Source organism: Odontesthes bonariensis, chromosome 3 (genome assembly GCF_027942865.1).
Source record: "Odontesthes bonariensis isolate fOdoBon6 chromosome 3, fOdoBon6.hap1, whole genome shotgun sequence".
Classification (NCBI taxonomy): domain Eukaryota; kingdom Metazoa; phylum Chordata; class Actinopteri; order Atheriniformes; family Atherinopsidae; genus Odontesthes; species Odontesthes bonariensis.
Window position 1 is genome coordinate 23,767,621 of NC_134508.1, and position 8,943 is coordinate 23,776,563.

General features: G+C 42.9%; 1 long non-coding RNA gene across 1 annotated transcript; it reads right to left on the reverse strand.

The window, feature by feature from the left end:
- Positions 1 to 1,071: 1,071 nt before the first annotated feature.
- On the reverse strand, positions 1,072 to 2,181 carry LOC142377836 (uncharacterized). The gene is made up of 3 exons (XR_012769559.1): positions 1,942 to 2,181; positions 1,425 to 1,627; positions 1,072 to 1,295 (listed from the first exon to the last, which is right to left on the reverse strand). It is a non-coding gene; the product is annotated as an uncharacterized LOC142377836 (long non-coding RNA).
- Between the last annotated feature and the right edge of the window lie 6,762 nt (positions 2,182 to 8,943).

Here is an 8,943-nt window from a genome sequence, read left to right on the forward strand (position 1 = left end):
CTGTGTGAGAAGACACCAACATATTGTAAGTTGAGATGAGCACCAATTAACCATTTTCCACAACCCGAAGTAAAAAAAATATTAACTTTATATATTCAAAATTAAGCTTCCTTTAGATAAAAATCCTAGCAGTGATACATGTGGACTTGTTAGAGAAGAGATTAAGGCCCAATCCCAATTCTATTTTCTACCCCTTCGCCTACCCCTCGCCCCTACCCCTCGCCCCTTCAAACGGAGGGGTAGGCGAAGGGCTAAGAATGTCACCCCTTCGAATTGGGACAGCACTTCACACTCACGAACGTAATAAGTCCGCGCCGTCAGTTGTTACGTAACCAAAAGCGACAGCTTTAGCCAGAAGTAAACAAACATGACCGGTGCTGTGGTGTTCGCGCTCTCCTGGGCTATTCGTATATTTTTAGAAATATCTGCGTCGAATCGACGGAGTGCCATCAGGCGAAGGCGTCTTCGACATCTGGGAGCATTGCTGGATCTTGTTACGGTATGTACAATGAGAAATTAATGCAAATAACGCGTGTGAGTGAGCAGCTGGTAGCTTCCAGAGCCGGCGTGTGAAAATGATTGTGTGTTTGTGTTTGAAAGTGCTTCTAACTGTACATTTGTGATATCGTGTAATATAGAAACAATTTGCTTGTCTCGTTGGATTTGCTGATTCATTGACTGGAGTAGTATCCTAACCTGGCTAACCTAGCTGAAAGCATAAGCTAACATTTAGCCTTTGTTACTCGCCTCGTTCCGTTTGGGATAAACATGCAGCTCATGCGTTTTTGAAGCGGTTTTCTTTGTACCAGGTTCAGATTTGATGACTTAAATAAATGCACTGCCTTGTGTATGCTATCAATGTGTTGGTTTGGGAGGATAAAAGCCTGATCTTTCCATGTTTTTCTTTCCAGCAGACGGGTCGTCCTACAAATTATTGCCCATTGGACCACAACATGTACCCCAATTTTTTTGTTATCCCTTGTATAATAAATCTCTTCATACCAATTTCCGTTCCAGTCGTTCATATGATGTTGATGTGATAATCATGCTCACAAACGTTTTGTCCTTAATTTATTTTATTAGGCTCACATTACAGACTGGTAAGGCAGCTTATTTTCAGAAATAACAGCTTAAAGTGTCTGCTGTAAAGTGTCTGCTGCAAATATGGACAATAAACAGTATGAATATAAACAGTATGAATATAAACGGGCAACAGTGCAATCGTCGAGAACGAGATGACCGGAGCAGGAACAGCGGAGGGCGCATCGGAGGTGCTGCATGGGCTCAGTGATGTTCTGGGGGAACAAGACACGACATGACATCATAGCATGCGCTTTCATCCATTGTAAAAAATTAAAAAAAGGTGTTTCAGAATGCGGTAGTGGTGGCTGTGTGTACAATAGATGCATGGCGCATCAACTCACCGTAAAGTTTGTCTATCATGCGCTCAAACCGAGCTAAAAAGCGCTCTGCTCGTGGCGCTTCTGCTCCTTCAGGCTCTCCTGTATCAGGTAATCTATTTTAGGATTGGACTTCCTACTTCTTTTTGGGGATGGGGATGACTTTAGAAACAGATCTTCGTTTTCGGCGCTAAACCTGATCAGACTCTTTGTTTGTGCTTGAGGCCCTGTGAATCAGTCACGTATATGAATACTTGTGATAATAGGTAGCGAAATGACGCTCAAAAGGAACTTCTCTATGGTTAACCAACTACATTGCTTGTAAATACTCGTGTTACAATTTAAAAAATGACAACTCTTTCACAGCACCTTCACATGCATTGACCGATTACTCCATGTAAAATAGCGACTTTTCCCATGTGCGTTTATAGCAGAAAACAACTACACATTGCCACCATGTTAAACTCACACAATACACCAGTTATCACAACCTAAAATGATTAAAACAGTTAAATTATGGCAAAAAAATAGAAGAACTTACATTTGTGTGGTGCTCTCGCTTCTGCCATTTTTAAAAAGACTCGCGATCTCCCGGTAGTCGCGTTGTATTCTGGGAAATATATCATACCCCTTCAAACGGAGTCTGCCTGGCCGAACCCCTCCGTTTCAAGGGCTACAACGGAGGGGTAGGGCTAAGGGGAAGGGCTTTGGAAGAGTATTGGGACAACACTACCTCTTCACGTGAACGCGCAAAACGGAGGGGAAGGGGTAAGGGGTAGGGCCAAGGGGTGAATTGGGATTGGGCCTAAGGTATCCTGTCATACCTCAGTCATTGTGCTGTGTTAAGCTAACTTTGAGCTAGAGCTAGCATCAGCAAACATTGGGGCAACTTGTCTCAGTCATCTGGGGGTTAGTTGTCACATGTGACAAGTTACCTCAGACTAACAACTTTCAAAAATGATTTGAATAAACAAAGACAGTCTGCTTATCAGCAGTTGTCATCATGAAATTTTTACTTTATTTTTACAGAAAAAAAAGAGTGACTTAAAGGTGAGGAGAAAGTGAGAAGACATGGTCAGGAATTACAAAAGAAAAACAGAACATGGCAGTGCAGCGCCTGATGTGATGCTGAGGGCAGTCAGACAGGTAACCCTAGCTAAAAAGTCAATCAGGAGTACAGCAAAGGATTTTAATGTCAACTACCGTACCTTGGCCAGATACTGCAAGATGTTCACCCCAGCTGAAATACAGAGTCAGACAGTTGTCCCAACTACAGTGGTTGGGTACAAATCACCACGGCAGATTTTTAGTACAGAGATGGAACTACAGCTTGAGAAATATATTAAGAGATCATCTGACATCTATTTTGGTTTGTCCCATCTGAGGTGAGAAAGCTGGCATATGAATTTGCAGTGGCACAGGGCCTGAAATTTCCTCAAGCTTGGTCTGACAAAGAAAAAGCCAGTGCTGAATGGTTTACAGGCTTCCTAAGAGGCAGCCTTCACTCTTCCTTCACTCAGAAAACCAGAAGCAACTAGCCTTTCCAGAGCAAGTGCCTTTAACAAGGAGAATGTTAAGTCTTATTTTGACAATCTGGGGAAAGTGTTAACCAGAGATTCCCTGGGACCAGGAGATATCTGGAACATGGATGAAACTGGCGTGACAACAGTACAGAAACCAGACCGATTGGTAGCCAGGCGTGGTTTCAAGCAGGTGGGGTCGCTGACATCTGGGGAAAGGGGTATCCTGGTGGCCCTTGCTTGCGCAGTCTCAGCCACAGGGAACAGTATCTACCCCTACTTTATATTTCCTCGGGTGCACTTTCGTGATCACTTCTTCAACAATGGGCCACTTGGCAGCAAAGGTGGAACAAATCCGACAGGGTGGATGAAAGAGCAACACTTTGTCGATTTCCTCCATCATTTTGTGGAGCATGCCAAGTGTTCAAAGGAGAAGCCCTACTTGCTCCTCCTCGACAACCCCTGCTCACACCTCTCCATTGATGGGCTGAATTTTGCTAAAGAAAATGGCATAATCATGTTGGCCTTCCCACCCCACTGCTCACACAGGCTGCAGCCTTTGGACAGAAGTGTTTATGGGCCGCTTAAAAAGCATGTGAACACTGTTTCAGAATCCTGGATGAGGAACAACCAAGGTAAAACACTCAGCATCTATGACATCTCTGGGATTATAGCCACTGCTTATCGTGACTGGCTTTCGGGTGACAGGGATTCAGCCATACAACAGAGATGTGTTCTTGGAGACAGAATTTGCTCCTTCCTTTGTCTCAGATCGCCCTCTACCAAGCCCAAGCACTAACCCGGCCATTCCTGGCTCCGAAACTAAGCCATCTTTTCCAGGCCCCAGCACTAACCCATCCAGCACCAACCCAACCATTTCAGGACCCAGCACTGACCCAGCTGCTCCAGGCCCAAGCAACCAAGCTGCTCCAGGCTCAAGCAAGCCAGCCACCTCCACCAACACATTAATTCCAGAGGATATTAGGCCTTACCCAAAAGTTGGTCCAAGAAAACAAGTTAACCAGCAAAGAAAAAAAGAGAAAAATTGCTATTCTCACTGACACACGAAGGAGGCCCTCGAAGCTGAAAGGCAGGTACAAGGGAAAAAAAGACTATTAAAAAATAAAGGCAAGGCAACCAAATCCAAAATACCAAAGAACCAAAGCACAGAGAAGAAGCAGAGGGCAGGTAAAAAAATTAAACTCCAGATGACTCCTCATCAGAAGTAGATGTTTCCATTTGGAAACAGCCGCCCAGGAGAAACCAGGGTGCAGTGCATAATAGCCGCATTCGGACAGAGCAGTTCTAAGAACGGTCCTCCTAGAATTTCGTTCTGATAAGCGTCCTTCCCCAGCGGAACTGTTTCAGTCTGCATTCGCACATGAGTTGGGACCAGGTCGGGACTGATGCGACGCAGCCGTCTGCGACAGTGACGTGTTACTTAAGCGCCACATTCAACAACAAAACAAAACAAAACAAAACCCGCGAAAAGTAAGGAGAGAAGAAAAAACACCACAAAGAAGCTAATATGGAGAGCGGGGAGGCCACCGTGTTCATGGTCTGCATGATGGTGATATTAATCATGGACGATTACATCGGGCGTCTAACATCGAGGCTGGAAGAGCACACGGAGAGAGTCAGGATCGAGCGCAGGCCATACTTCTTCGTTTCATTAAGGAAGGAGAGCAGAGCGCCGCAGACAAAGGAGACGACGTGTAAGTTTAACTTATTAAACACACGCCGGTTGTGTCCGTGTCGTATGAGTAAACATTTCAGCCGTGACAACATGACATGGGGCGTAGCTACCGACCACCAAACACCTCCGTCAGATGTGTTCCTATAGAACCCAGAAAAGACCCGACCTCGGAGAAGGACCTAAAATGGTTATAGGAACTGAGGGCCATGGACCCGAGTTCCTGTATGTGCGAATGCGGGAAAAAACGGCCCCATTCCTTAAAAGGTTATAGGAACTGCCAAAGGTTCCTACAGTGCAAATGCGGCTAATATGCAAAGGATGGGCCCACGAAGAATGCACCCCTGGCAAATCAGTGTACGTATGTCAGAACTGCGACCCAGATGAGGAGTCTGACTAGTGATGTCAGGTTTGTTTGAGATTTTATGACAGGATGTTCCAGGACTGACTGAGGTCAGGTTTGTTTGAGTTTTTTTAATAGATCTTCCAGGATTAGTTTGGAACTAGTTTAATGTTGCATAATGTTTTATGTCAAGGTTTATTCACATTCAATTAAAAAAATAACAACAAAAATAATTTTGTCCTTGTTTTATTAATTGCAAAATCCAGTGTGACATTACCCGTTGACGGGGCAACTTGTCACACGTTAACAATCTCAATTTGATTGCTTATAACTCTGCATTGACACAAGATATGAGCATGATATGAATACAAAATATATACCTGACACTTTTGTCTTTCATCTGGTACACATTTGTTTTATATATGATGTATTTATTCCAATAAATATATAATAGAGTAAAAAGTGTGACAACAAGCCCCGGTCTCCCTACATCTCTTTGCCTTCCATTGGCTGAGGAGTGTTTTGAGATTGTGTAATCCATCGTGGCTTTTCTGAAACAGTTTTCTAATTTTAAACCATTCACCTAACAAACATTCTCATGTTCAGTTACTTACAGCTCTGCAACTGTTTGATCAAACCTATTCAAAACTGTACATTTCAGCACTCCGAGTGTGTGTGCAGCCTTTTTACGTCATCTCAGAAAAACTGAGGCTATTGAATCTGCTGTGAACATTTACAGCTACAGGTCCAACAATTTCGTTTCAACAAATGCTACATCCTATTACTGATTCTACTAGGTGATATGTGAGGTAATCAAGAGGCTGAGCACCCTCGAGAGACACTAGTTGAGATTACTCACCTGTTTTTGACAATAAACCTTAGCTTCAACTTTGCATCCTGCCTTTGTACTCTTAGACCAACCTGTTACTTCAAACAGAATGATCTGAACAACAGTTAATCCAAAACTGGAAATCCTCAGCAAGTATCTGAAACAAGCACTCAATAACCAAGTCTTCTGGGAAGAGACAAGTAGATGTTTTGGGCCTTGTATCACAATTACCTCACCATCCTCTTCTAGTCTGTTCTGTTAACTGGCCCCAAATACCTCACAACCCCTAAGCTTTTCCTGCCCTGCCATCCTCCTCCACCACTGTAGCACACCCTCTCTCCAGTTTATTACCTGCTAGTCTGGTATGGGAAGCTCATATCGCAGAACCCAAACTTTACACTGGGCACTTGGGCCCTGTCTCTGTTTTTTTTTCTGAAATGTTCTTTAGTATGTGATAAGAACGCTAGAACATGAAGCTAATTTGCGTTTATCTATCTACCCTGACCCTGCTCCGCTCTAAAACCCTTTCTCTCTGTTGCCTCCTAGGACTCCTATCTATGTCAGGCTCTGTCTTGTCTGGTCATTGTTTATTTTGATAGTCTTGTCAGTTTCCTGTTTTATTTTTTCCTCACTTCCTGTTGTGCGTTACTTTAGGTTTCTTGACTTCCGGTGTGTGTGATTGCCCATTGTTTTCACCTGTGTCCTGTGTAGCAGTCACAGTGCCGTGTGGATTAAGAGTTTTTCAAACTTTGACAAAACCAACATTCCTGTGGGGGATGTTTACGTCTGTGGATATAAACCAGATCTTCATTTTCTTTCCACAAAGGAAAAAGAGACAGAAACTGCCTAATTTACGTTCACCTTCTACCCTCTTAAGAGCTTTTGGGAGTGAAAAAAAATAAGCAACAGACACTTGCAATAAAAATTGGGATAGACTCTAACGAACAAAGAACTCACTCTTGGAAAAGTGGGACACTTACTATCTTATCTGGACCATAACTCGAAAGTTGACACTTTAACACCCCTTTTCACCAGCAAACCGACCAGATGGCTACATACGAACTGAGAAGACTTCATAAGACTCACTTTTAGTCGAATATTAAAACTATGTTAAATGTGTTTGATAACCGTATACAATTTCTTTCAGGTTTCCAGCTTGATCACAAGACGCATATAGAGACAATTTGTACGATTCTGGCTTAAATATTGACAAAGAACTGATCTTGGTGGAAAATGCCCAACCTGCCTGATGGAACCACATTGCCCCCTAGTGGTCTGCAGTGTTGATTAGTTGAACATTTAAATCCCAGAGGACTCAGTAAAATGGACAAGATATATGCAACTATTAACTTCTAACGATGTCCCTTCGGTATCTATTTGGTATTTGTTTGGTGTCCCCATTGTTAACGCAGAAAATTAACATTGTGTGGTTCACTATTCATATGTCACGATTTCATAGATATTCATCTGAATTTTGAAAGTCATAATTGTCTTTATCATGTGTGTTATTTTGATGTCTTTATATTGCAAGTCTATGTTATATCTTTAATCTGCATATCTTAACAAGATGTGGTGTTTTCAGAATCACAGAGACAAATGTTCTATGAGACGGAGTAGAATTTCTTTGTCTCATCCAGAAATCCCCACATAAAGGCTGATCGCCTTACACAGACATGCACACATATCATTGGCTGAAAAAGTAGTGTAAGCCCCGCCTCCGAGAGTCAAAACCCGGAACCCGCGAAAAACACTCTCTCTCTAGTTCTCTCGTTTGCTGGCTCGCTTCAGGCGTCTGCTCTCTTGCTTCTTGCCTCTTGTTCCAGAAGGGTTCCAACCCAGAGTTTCAGAAGGAGATTTGAGCAGAGAACAGCTGCTCAGAGAGTTTTGGAGATGGTTTAAGCAGAAGAGAAGAGCTCACCAGAGTTTGGGAGTTTTCCCATAATCTCAGGAGAGAACGGAAGGACGTGTGGATAACGATGCAGCGGACGACCGGAGGAGACCCTCCAGAACCCAGTGAGACCCCGGAGACGAGAAAGAAAGACCCGAACAAAGAAACAGATTGAAATACTCTGAAGATGCACGTTTTACGTGTTTTTGTTCGTCCCTCGCCATCCACGTCCTTCTACGTCGCACGTCCTAACCTCCGCTGTTTCACGCCATCATCACCTTTTCCTACCAAGAAAGCCAACTCCAAGCAACCTTTTATTAATCTTCTGTGAACTTAAGTTCACTTCATCAGAGAAGCAACGGACCCACTGACACCCAGAAGATTCGATCATCTAACCACAGTCCTCGGCACCATCGTTTCGGTTTCCCGGTGAAAGAAGCAACTGAGAAGTCCGCTAAAGTCAGCCACCACAGCCAGGAAGGCCCAGAGAGCGGAAGAGAAATCCCCTCGGACCCCGCGTGGCCGCTGCCGTGTTCCGAACCGACTAAACAGAACTTCAGCACAGTAAGACCGACCCGTTTTCACCTTAAAGTGGGTTTGATGGATGTCTCGAGGCTTTCACAGAATGATAAATTAATCCGAAATGTCAGTATTTAGCGTCAAATAGTCAGCCAACCCAAACTATTTGAATAAATCCAGTAACTCTCCATTCCCATATTTTATTTTATATTCACTAAGTGTTTTATATAATCACCCATATTCCATGCATCTCCTGTTTGTTTAAAGGTTCATGTCTAAGATCATATCATTGTAATAAACAGCTCATATATCTATATATATATGTTATAATCACAGATTGTGTCGTATGCTTTCTTTACGTAATGTTTGTCCAACCAAACGAGAACTTCACGAAAGTAGCGAGATATGAGACTGAATATTAATTGATTATTAATTGAAAGATTAATTTAACACCAGGATCGTAAGATTTCGAACAGTTTTCCTACCTGACTGTGACTTAAATTAAGTTAAAACCTAGGTAGGTGGTGCCCTGAATTCGAGGTAAGGTTTAATTGAGACTGTAAGAACATCTCATAAATCCTTATATTTAATACGTATATAAATACCCAATAACGCTACACCTGTTTATTTATACCTGTTCTCCCCAGTGTGCCTTTGTCAGATTGTCTGCGTATTTGGTGTAGCTTTCCGGCAGTTTATTCCCTCGTGATATTACATTCTTGGTTATTTCGACTTTTGCCTTGTTCTCTGG